Raw genomic sequence first — 11554 nt, 5'->3', positions numbered from 1 at the left:
ACCACGGGTCTGGGTGTGGGTCTGCCCCTTGCCAGCACAGCGCAGTCAGAGGTGCACATCCTCTGGGTATAGTGTATTAGTGGTTCCTGACTTGGCCTTTGGGCAGTTAACACTTTGGGAAGGAACAATGGGCCTTCTGCTTGGGGGTGAACCTGGTGGGGACGTCTCCTGCCTGGGGAAGAGGTGTGGCCCCCAGGGAAGCAGTGAACCTTGGAGGTTTGCAGGTCCCTCCATCTCTCTGTGTGGTGCTCTGCACTTACACATGAAGTGAACTCTTAGCACAAACAAGGGCACAGCTGCAGGGAGGTCCAGGCTGACAGCACAGACGTCACAGCTGAGCCCCTTGCCCACGGCCATCAGTCACCATCTTCCACAGACCCTGAACAGGGCCTCAAGGCGCTCAGCATGCGATTCCAGGCAGCCAGCAGCCCTGAGCCTGGTGTACTGCTTTCTCTCCTGCCGCACTGAGGAGCAATCCAGTGCACGCAGGCGCAGGGCGAGGGTGGGCACTGCGTCAGCCAGCGCCCAGAGGCTGATCACACAAGTCTGAGTCACCTTGTGCGCCCTGGAGCCCCGTCCTGTTTCTTGGGGCCTGTGAGCCAAAGAAAAGGCCCGGGTGCCAGGGGAGTGACAGGCGGCAATTAGGCCGAGCTGGGTGGGGAGGTTCCCGGAAACCACTGTTCTTCTTAGAGCGGCCACCTGGAGTGTTTATTTGATTTCTGACTTGGTAAGCCTGTAATTTACCTGGTGGACCAGACAGAACCCAGCTGCCCGAACCCCAAAATATCATTAAAAGCAGATCCTGAACCTGCCCCAGCCCACAGGCCCAGCCCAGGATGACACCCCTGGAGTTTACTCTCTGCCCTGAGGGGCTCCGGGAGCGCAGCGGGGGTGGAGGAGGGGCCCTGCTTCAGGACAGCAGCCTCTCCGCCTGGACCTGGGAGGGGCTCTGGGAGCCAGTGCACAGGAAGAGACCCCTCCATGGACACAGGAAGACGGTGATCTCCCTTTTGGTCTGGGGCTTTGACCTCAGGCTGGCAGCAAGAGGACCAAGTACCAGCACAAATGTCAGTAGACCCATATTCTGGCTTCAGCTCAGTCACTGACGTGCCTGATGTCTGGGGAAATGCCCTTCCATTCAGGCTTCGATTTCCTGTCTCTGACAAGAGAACATACATAGGACTCTCACATCTCCAAAGGCCCTTCCGGCTGGAGAATCCACCCACAACTCTGGGCCTCTCCTCTCCCAGAGCCAAGATGTGGTCTAAGTGCCCAGCGGCCCTGAGACTTGAAGCCTGCTATTTCAGGGCCTCATTCAGAGCTCTCTCCTCCCAACATCATGGGCAGTGGAGGCCTGGAAACTTTTGACAGATGCCAGTGTTAAGTTTCTTCATTGCCTAAGCACATAACCTGGTATGGTTTGAGGCACCAGGAAAATTTATGAAGTGAATGTTTGGAAGATGTGACTGCCCTGCCCATCGGAGGTGCGGAACATAAGGAACACAAGGATCGTGACACGACTCCCTTCCCGTGCGGTAAAGTCAGGAGTCCAGTGGTTGAGGCCTTCCTGACACTTCTACCACCCTCAGCCATCCACGTGGCCACCGAATGAAATCCAACAGAAAAAGGCTGCAGAGAAGGGCAGTAATTAAAGACAGAAAACTGATGACGTGGCAGTGGCTAGTTACCAGGGCCATCTCGTTTACCTGGTTCCCTTTGGCAGCGCAGGTCACATTTCAGGCTGCACATGAGAAGCATAAATAAGGGCGATCAACTCAGGCCCACTGGCAGCAAAGTAGATGGGGAGGGTGGGCGCAAAGGAAGCAGTGCCTGGGGCCCATGCCTGGGAGGGCACTGCTTTGTCCCCCTCACCCCAAGCACATCCTCATTACTGTACAGCCAGCCTGGCCCAGACATCAGCTCATCGGACAAAGCCCAATTCTTGTGTCTCTATGTAGGGAGGTGGGTGACATGCTTCAAAAAGTTCCCTACAATTTCATAGGAAAGGAGGCGATGACAGGAGAGGGTAGCTGTGGCAGCCAGCAGACCTGCCAGCAACAAATCCTGGCTGTGCCTCATGTTGATGGGACCACTCGAGCACCTCAGAGCCAGCGACTCCTTCTCTGCAGAATGACTGCGCCATGGGTTCTGGCCTGGTGGAGCCAGCGTGGGGATCAGGTCTGTCCGGAGCACTTGGCACTGATTCTGCACACGTGTGCTGAATGAACAGTATTCTTTGTGGCCTTATTTTAAATGAACTTGCAAATTTGGGTCTCCCCGAAGTGCCTTCCTGTTAAAACCCAGCCCTCCCAGAATGTGTCCTTGGAGGTGCTACTGTACTCATTGGGCTTTTCCTTAAAAAATAGAAACTTGGTAATCTCCTGGGGTGAGGTGTGGACTTGCATACCACCCCCCCATCTGTGGAGGGGGTCCCAGCTGGCCGTGACAGCTTGATCCTGTCTCTCCTGAGGACGGGGCAGCACTGCACCCCCACCCCTCCTGTGGCCCTGCGCGCAAGTGCAGCTCAAGGGGAAACTTTCTGGGGTTTTTGTTCTTACTGGGAAGCCTTGAACAAGCATTTGGCCCTCTTTTCTCACTTTCAAAAATATTACACGTGTCGGGGATGCTCTTGAAAATAAAAAACAATACAAACACATAATCTCACCACATAGAGACAACCATTGTTAATCATTGCAGTCGTTTTTCCGCGGCATATGTGTCTTTTTACATAATACATGGGTTACTTTACAGTTAGGATTGTGCACTGCTAGTGATCTAAATCATTCAATCTAGGACATATCTTGAACATTTCTGTTATTAAATACTCCTTGGGAACATAATTTTCAGTAGCCTTTGATTTCTGCCTTAGGTTTTGTTACTCACAAACCAGGGCTCACTATTCCTTCCCCAGAGGGTGGTGGTGGGCCCCCAACCCTATCATCTGCAGCAATGGGAAGGAAGGAAGGTAGCGAGGGCATGGCCACCAGGCTGGCCAGTAGCTCAGATAACCTGGACCAGGTCTGAGGCTCAGGCTGCCACCTGTACAAGGCTCACAGGTGATCACCATGGCGTAGTTTCTGGGGCAGCCCTTGCACAGGACAGGGTGAGCAATCACCTCCTGCTGGTTTCTCCCAAGCGAGCCTTTCCAGCCAGTCTGCTGGTCCCCACCTCTCCAGGGCAATCAGGAAAGCACAGTGACCAAGTCACCCCACCCCCACCCTTCCCTTGTTTCACAGGCTTTGTGACCAGTCATTTCTGCTGGGGCCACAGGCCAGCCTGCTCTCTGCCCACATGTCGTCCCCAAGGCCAACCGTGCTGAGCCTGAGTGCTTCCCCTTGTTGCTCGGACATCACACCAGCCCCGAATGGCTGCTGCCTGTGCTGACAGCCACAGCTGACTGCCTATGTGAAGTGAGAAGTGAGAAGGCGCCTATGTTAAGAAGTGAGGGTCCCGGCTGGGATACTGCGGCAATGGGTCTCGGCCACAGGAGCAGCCCCAGCCAGCCACAGAGGACGAAGCCCCATGTGAAAGCAGAGAGCCGGGCTAGCACTGGCGTCGTGGGGAGGGCTAGCAGCTATCCCTCTGCAGGATCTAGCCTGGGGGCACTGGGGCCAGGGGCCAGCAGGCTACCCCACCCTCTCGACTCAACCTGATCGCCAAACCCAAAATGAGAACACAGGTGAGGGAATGAGCCCAGCCCAGCGGTTTCTGAACATCCAGACTCGATCCGGACAACCATCAGCCGGCGGCAGGGGAGCAGGGGGCAGTCCTGGAGGAGGTTTCCAGTGATGGACTGATGGGGCTCTGCCTTCGTACATTCAAGTTGCTGTCAGGCGGCCTGGCTGGCCAAACAGGTGTAGGGTGAGAGGCTAGCCTAGAGCAGGTGACAAACCATGGCACCAGAGTTCAATTTCCAAGTGGGCCAAGGGCAGGGCAAGAACCCCTCTGGCTTCTTATGTCTCCCCAGCAACCAGCACAGGGCCTGGCAAAGAAGGGCCCTGAACTCTGCTGTGATACAATTCTATTGGTCCAACGAATGCACAGCGTGTGAACAGGTCACTGAGACTGAATACAGTGCCTGTTAGCCCAAGACCAGCAGGTGTCAGGGTAGGACTGGGGCCTGGCTAATCTACCTGGCCTGCCTGGTAGCAGGTGAGAGAGAGAAGACAAGAGGCACTGCCACCTGCAGAGATCAGACCAGGGGGTACTTTTCGGGCAGCCTGGAGGGGAGGGAGGCCGCACAGGGGGTGCCACGGTCTGTCATCTGTTGCAGCAGGACAGGTGAGTCACAGCTGCAACCGCTGAAAACACTTGGGACCTGGCTGCATGGCAGCAGTATAAGAACTAGGATTTCTTTTACCAGAAGATACATCCAGTATCCACACTAGGTGGGCCCAGAGAAGCCCTGGCAGCAGAGGCCTGGAAAGACCACACACAGCCGTCCATGGTGGGGAGGGCGGCCCCAGGCCCAAGGCCACACTTAAGGAAGAACCAGAGGAGGCGCAGGCTGTGCCTGCAGAGGAGCTTACCCCGAGGAAGGGCCACAACACGAAGCCCTGCTCGATACCAACGGGACACCTCAGGTGCTGTTTCCCCGGGTTGACAGCTCCCGTCTCACACATACTCCCCACAGTTGGAGATGATCACCTTCTGCTTGGGCTTCCCATCCTTGCTGCCCTGGGCCTTTGCCGGCTGAACAGAAGAGGAAGAATCAAGGGAGGGAGGGCGGAGAGTAAGTGGGTACCCGCCCTACCCACCCCATCCCAGCAGCAGCAGCAGCCGCCGTGGCCTCTGTCTCCAGGTCCCAGGACTCTTGTTACCACTCTCTCATAGGGCTGTACACCAGGGGCCTGGGTGGTCGCCCACTGTGTCTATGCACACTGCTGTCAGCCTTTCAGTCAGGCAGGCTCAGACTCGGGGACCTACAGACTCTTGGATGCCTTGTCTTCCACTCAACTGATAGTCAATGAAGCACTCAGCATGGTTGTTTCAATCATCTTATACTGGTTTGTTCTTTCATTAATTCATTCAACAATACTTATTACTTCATAACCAGGCACCTACTGAACCCTGGGGATACTGGTCCAAGCTTGGGTGGAGCCCACAGTCTAGCAGAAAAGAGTCACTCACAAATCATTAATTCTTCTCAGGAATGCAAGGTTGGTTTACTATCCAAAAACCAGATCAATAGAATAAAAGACAAAAACCGTATAATAATCTTAATAGATGCAGAAAAAAATCCAATACCTTTTCAAAATAAAAACATCCAATAAACCAGGAATAAAAGGGAACCTCCGCAATCTGATAAGTGTTCTACAAAAAAAAAAAAGAAACACACAGTAAAAGACTAGATATTTTCCTCTCTAAGATAAAGAATAAAACAAAGGTGTCCACCCTTGCACTTCTATTCAACATTGTACTAAAGGTTCCAGCCAGGGTAATTAGCTCCCCCAACCAAAAAAAAAAAGCATCCTATTGGAAATGAAAACGTAAAGCTGTCTCTATTTACACATGACATAATCTTAGAAAACCCTAAGGAATATACTAGAAAATTATTAAAACTAGCAAACAAATTCAGCAAGGTTGCAGGATATAAGATTAATATACAAAAATCAATTGTATTTCTATATGCTAGCAATGAATAATTTGAAAATGAAATTAAGAAAATTTCACTTACAATAGCATCAAAAAGAATAAAATACTTAGGAATAAATTCAAAAGAAGTATAAAATGTATACCCTGATAACTACTGAACAAACTTTCAGTACTGAAAGAAAGTGAAATCAGTCGTGTCCGACTCTTTGCTACCCCATGGACTGTAGCGTACCAGGCTCCTCTGTCCATGGAATTTTCCAGGCAAGAGTACTGGAGTGGGTTGCCGTTTCCTTCTCCAGGGGATCTTCCCGACCCAGGGATCAAACCCAGGTCTCCCGCACTGCAGGCAGACACTTTACCATCTGAGCCACTGAAAGAAACTAAAAAAGACCTAGACAAATGGAAAGACATCATATGTTCATGGAGTGTAAGACTTGATATTGTTAAGATAGTAACACTTCTCTATTGATCTGCATATTCATTGTAATCTGTACCAAAATCCTAGCTGGCCTTTCTATAGAAATTAATAAGCTTATCCCAAAATTCACATTTAAATGCTGCTGCTGCTGCCAGGTCACTTCAGTCGTGTCCGACTCTGTGCGACCCCATAGATGGCAGCCCAGTAGGCTCCTCTGTCCCTGGGATTCTCCAGGCAAGAGTACTGGAGTGGGGTGCCATTTCCTTCTCCAGTGCATGAAAGTGAAAAGTGAAAGTGAAGTCGCTCAGTCGTGCCCGACTCTTAGTGACCCCATGGACTGCAGCCTACCAGGCTCCTCCATCCATGGGATTTTCCAGGCAAGAGCACTGGAGTGGGTTGCCATTGCCTTCTCCAGGGGATCTTCCCAACCCAGGGATCGAACCTGGGTCTCCTGCATTGCAGGCAGATCCTTTATCGACTGAGCTAGAGCCCCAGAATAGCCAAAATAACCTTGAGAAAGAATGTATGACGACTCACATTTCTTGAATTCAAATTTTACTATGGAGCTACAGAAGACAAAACAGCGTGGTACCGGCACAGGATAGATACACAGATGAAGGGAACAGAATTAAAGTCCAGAAATAAACCCTTACATTTATGGTCTACTGATTTTTAACAAGGATGCCAAGATAATTAAACAAGAATAGAACAGCCTTTTCAACAAACAGCGCTGAAACAACTGAATGCCCACATACAGAAGAATGAAAATGGACCCATCCTCTCACACTACACCCCGAAATTAATACAAAATGCATCAAAGACCTAGGTCTGTACTAAAGCCATAATACTCTTAGAAGAAAATATGGAAGTAAATCTTCGTGCTTAGGTTAGGTAGAACCTTAGATACAATACCAAAAGTACAGTGACTCCCTTTCCCCAAAAAAACAGATAAACTGGACTTCTTCAAAATTTAAAACTTTTTTGCTTCAAAGAATACCATAAAGGAAGTGAAAAGACAATCCACAGAATGAGATATTTGCAGATCACATACCTGATAGGGGACCTATATCCAGACTATTTAAAGAACTCTTATAGTTCAATAATAAAAAGACAAATGACCCAATTAAAAATGGGATCTGAATAGACCTTTCCCCAAATATATACAAATGGCCAAAAGGTACATGAAAAGATGCTCCATATTATTAAGCACCTGGGAAATGCAAATCAAAATCACAATGAGATATCACTGTACATCACTAGGAAAACTATAATAAGAAAGCCAGATAATAACAAATGTTGGTGAGGATATAGAGAAATTGGAATCCTCAGAGACTGCTGGTGGGAATGCAAAATGGTGCAGCCACTTTGAAAGATAGTTTGGCAGTTCCTTACATTAAAAATAGAGTTATCAAATGTTTCAGCAATTTCAATTCTAGGTACATACCCAAGAGAAGTGAAAACAAATGTCCACACGAAAACTTGTATATAAATGTTCACAGCAGCATAATAGCCAAAAAGAGAAACAACTGAAATGTCCATCAACTTATGAATAAATAAACTGTGGTATATCTGTACAGTGGAATATTAACTGACAATAAAAAAGACTTACACACGGATGCACACTATACTGTAAATGAACATTTTTAAAAACATTATGCTAAGTGAAAAAAGCCAGTCACAAAAGTCTATATATTGTATGATTCTATTTATATTAAATGTCCAGAATAGGCAAATCCATGAAAGAAAGAAAGTAGATTAGAGTTTGCCTAGGGCTGGGATACAAAGGGCTTGGGGAAGGACTGCTAAAGAGTGTGGGGCTTCTTTTGAGGGGATGATGAAAATATTCTAAAATTATATGTGGTGATGTCTGCATAACTCGGTGAATTCATTAAAAACCACTGAAATATATATATATATATATTTTTTGGCTATACCATATGGCATGTGAGATCTTAGTTCCCCAACCAAGGATCAACCCACACCCCCTACGTTAAGAGCATGGTATCTTAAACACTGGACCACCATGGAAGTCCCGAAATGTATATTTTATTTATTTTCCCCAAATGTATTCTTTAAATGGGTGAACTGAATGGTATGTGAATTCTATATCAATAAAAATGTTTAAAAAAAAAAAAAGATGATCATGCTCCGAAATAGGGAACCCTAGTGGCAGAGACGTTTGCCCAGCAAATGAGAGCACAAAAGGCAGTCACCTCCGACAGACACATAGACACCGGTGACAGCGCCAGGGGAGGCTTTCTGGAGGAGCTGACATCTGAGTTTAGTCTAAAAGGCCCAGGTTTAACAGGGGCTGAGGGACAGGAAACGCCACCCTTCGTGGCTGGGCTCCCTTCAAATGGGGACTAGGTCCCATTCTACTTTCAGCCCGGGGTTGATCAGAGTATCTGGCACAATGAACCGGCACTGTGAATATCTGTTTCAAATATTTAAATATTCAAATATTTACTGCAGGTTTACTATGTGTCAGATGCCGTTCCAGAGTACAGTGGTGAATAAGACAGACTAAATCCTGCCCTCCTGGGGCTGACATTCTCAGGAGAATTAAGAAAATAAGTAAAAGAGTGACTGTAGCCATGAAATTAAAAGATGCTTTGCTCCTTGGAAGGAAAGTTATGACCAACCTAGACAGCATATTCAAAAGCAGAGACATTACTTTGCCAACAGAGGTCCGTCTAGTCAAGGCTATGGTTTTTCCTGTGGTCATGTATGGATGTGAGAGTTGGACTGTGAAGAAAGCTGAGCACCGAAGAATGGATGCTTTTGAACCGTGGTGTTGGAGAAGACTCTTGAGAGTCCCTTGGACTGCAAGGAGATCCAACCAGTCCATTCTAAAGGAGATCAGCCCTGGGATTTCTTTGGAAGGAATGATGCTAAAGCTGAAACTCCAGTACTTTGGCCACCTCATGCGAAGAGTTGACTCATTGGAAAAGACTCTGATGCTGGGACGGATTGGGGGCAGGAGGAGAAAGGGACGACAGAGGATGAGATGGCTGGATGGCATCACAGACTTGATGGACGTGAGTCTGAGTGAACTCCGGGAGGTGGTGATGGACAGGGAGGCCTGGCGTGCTGCGATTCATGGGGTTGCAAAGAGTCGGACACGACTGAGTGACTGAATTGAACTGAACTGAAATTTATAATATGATTTCAGGTAATCAGTGCATGAAGAAAAAAAGAAGCTGATTAAAAAGAAGAGGAGGGACTTCCCTGGTAGTCCAGTGGCTAAGACTCGACACTCCCAGTGCAGGGGGGCCTGGATTTGATCCCTGGTCAGGGAACTAGACCCCACATGCCGCAACTAAGATCCTGCACACGGCAACAAAGATCAGAGATCCCCTGTGTGACAACTAAGACACAGCGCAACCAGATAAATAAATATTTTTAAAAAATAAATAAAAAGAGAGCAAGATAATAGGAAAGCCCATTTTAGAGACAGAGGTCAGGTTAGGCCTCTTGGGCTAGACGACCCGTGGGTGACCCCTGGTGTAGATTAGGGGTGACACCTGTGGGTGCTGCAGGAAGAAGGCCCCAGGAGAGGAGCCAGTGTCTGCCACCGCCCTGCGGGGAATGAGCTCTGGGTGTCTGAGGAACAGATAGGCTGCAAGAGGCAGCACAGAGGGTGAGCAGCACAGTCCATGAGCCAGGTCAGCCAGCCTGCAGGACGGATCCTACAGGGGTGAGAGGTGGCCACGGGAGGGTTGTCAGCAGGAAAGCAATGTGATGAGAGATAGGCTTAGAAAGGACCACTGACCATCCTGCAGAGACTAGACCATGAGGGGGAAGAGGCAAGGGCAAAAGGAGGCAGACGGGCTTGGGGATGCTGGTGGAGATGGAAGAAGGTGAAGAGCGGTGGCTGGACCTGGAGGCTAACTGAAGACAGATGGAACTGCGTCCAGGTGACAGAGGCAGGGCAAGGCTGAGTCCTAAGCTTCTGACCAAGCAGACAGGTGGATGGTGGCTTTGTTGACTGAAAACAGGGGAGGTGGGGAGGAAGCGCTCTGGGGTGAGAAGCAAGAGCTGCTTGGGCACGTGAGGTCTGCGACCCCGCTGGGGCGTCCAGAGAAGACACAGGAAGAGAGCAGTGTGCACACTTTACATGGGTGCAGGATAAATTAAGCAGACATGATGGAAAGGCACCAGGATGGGAGGGGATTGGCTAGGGCAGTGGTTCTAAATAGGGTACTGCTGCCCCCTTGAGGCTATTTGGAAAGTTCAGGGTGTGGTTTTGGTTGACTGATGCTGAAGCTGAAACTCCAATACTTTGGCCACCTGATGCAAAGAGCTGACTCATTTGAAAAGACCTTGATGCTGGGAAAGATGGAAGGAAGGAGGAGAAGGGGACAACAGAGGATGAGATGGTTGGATGGCATCACCGACTCAATGGACATGAGTTTGAGTAAACTCTGGGAGTTGGTGATGGGTAGGGAAGCCTGGTGTGCTGCAGTCCGTGGGGTCGCAAAGAGTTGGACATAACTGAGCGATTGAACTGAACTGAACTGAATACAGAGGGAGCAGGGATGCCCTCCAATGTTCCACCTACTGAAGAATTATTCTAAACCTCTTAGACTTTCAATGCCCGGATAAGCATTCAGGCAGATGACAAAAATCTGTTTATAATGACCACATCTGACAGAATGTGGTCCACTGGAGAAGGGAATGGCAAATCACTTCAGTATTCTTGCCTTGAGAACCCCATGAACAGTATGAAAAGGCAAAATGATAGGATACTGAAAGAGGAACTCCCCAGGTCAGTAGGTGCCCAATATGCTACTGGAGATCAGTGGAGAAATAACTCCAGAAAGAATGAAGGGATGGAGCCAAAGCAAAAAGAATACCCAGCTGTGGATGTGACTGGTGATAGAAACAAGGTCCGATGCTGTAAACAGCAATATTGCATAGGAACCTGGAATGTCAGGTCCATGAATCAAGGCAAATTGAAAGTGGTCAAACAAGAGATGGCAAGAGTGAATGTCGACATTCTAGGAATCAGCAAACTGAAATGGACTGGAATGGGTGAATTTAACTCAGATGACCATTATATCTACTACTGTGAGCAGGAATCCCTCAGAAGAAATGGAGTAGCCATCATGGTCAACAAAAGAGTCCGAAATGCAGTACTTGGATGCAATCTCAAAAATGACAGAATGATCTTTGTTCGTTTTCAAGGCAAACCATTCAATATCGCAGTAATCCAAGTCTATGCCCCAACCAGTAACGCTGAGGAAGCTGAAGTTGAACGGTTCTATGAAGACCTACAAGACCTTTTAGAACTAACACCCAAAAAAGATGTCCTTTTCATTATAGGGGACGTGAATGCAAAAGTAGGAAGTCAAGAAACACCTGGAGTAACAGGCAAATTTGGCCTTGGAATACGGAATGAAGCAGGGCAAAGACAAATATAGTTTTGCCAAGAAAATGCACTGGTCATAACAAACACCCTCTTCCAACAACACAAGAGAAGACTCTACACATGGACATCACCAGATGGTCAACACCGAAATCAGATTGATTATATTCCTG

General features: G+C 48.5%; 1 protein-coding gene across 1 annotated transcript in view; it reads left to right on the top strand.

Annotated features, from left to right (window-relative positions):
• BMP8A (bone morphogenetic protein 8a) overlaps positions 1-11554 on the top strand; it is a 59137-nt gene that overhangs the window by 44018 nt on the left and 3565 nt on the right. The gene's annotated exons all lie outside the window — the stretch shown is intronic.

Source organism: Bison bison, unplaced genomic scaffold, assembly GCF_000754665.1.
Source record: "Bison bison bison isolate TAMUID 2011002044 unplaced genomic scaffold, Bison_UMD1.0 scf7180017864484, whole genome shotgun sequence".
In the NCBI taxonomy this organism is placed as follows: Eukaryota; Metazoa; Chordata; class Mammalia; order Artiodactyla; family Bovidae; genus Bison; species Bison bison.
This window is presented reverse-complemented; position numbering and strand designations above follow the sequence as displayed.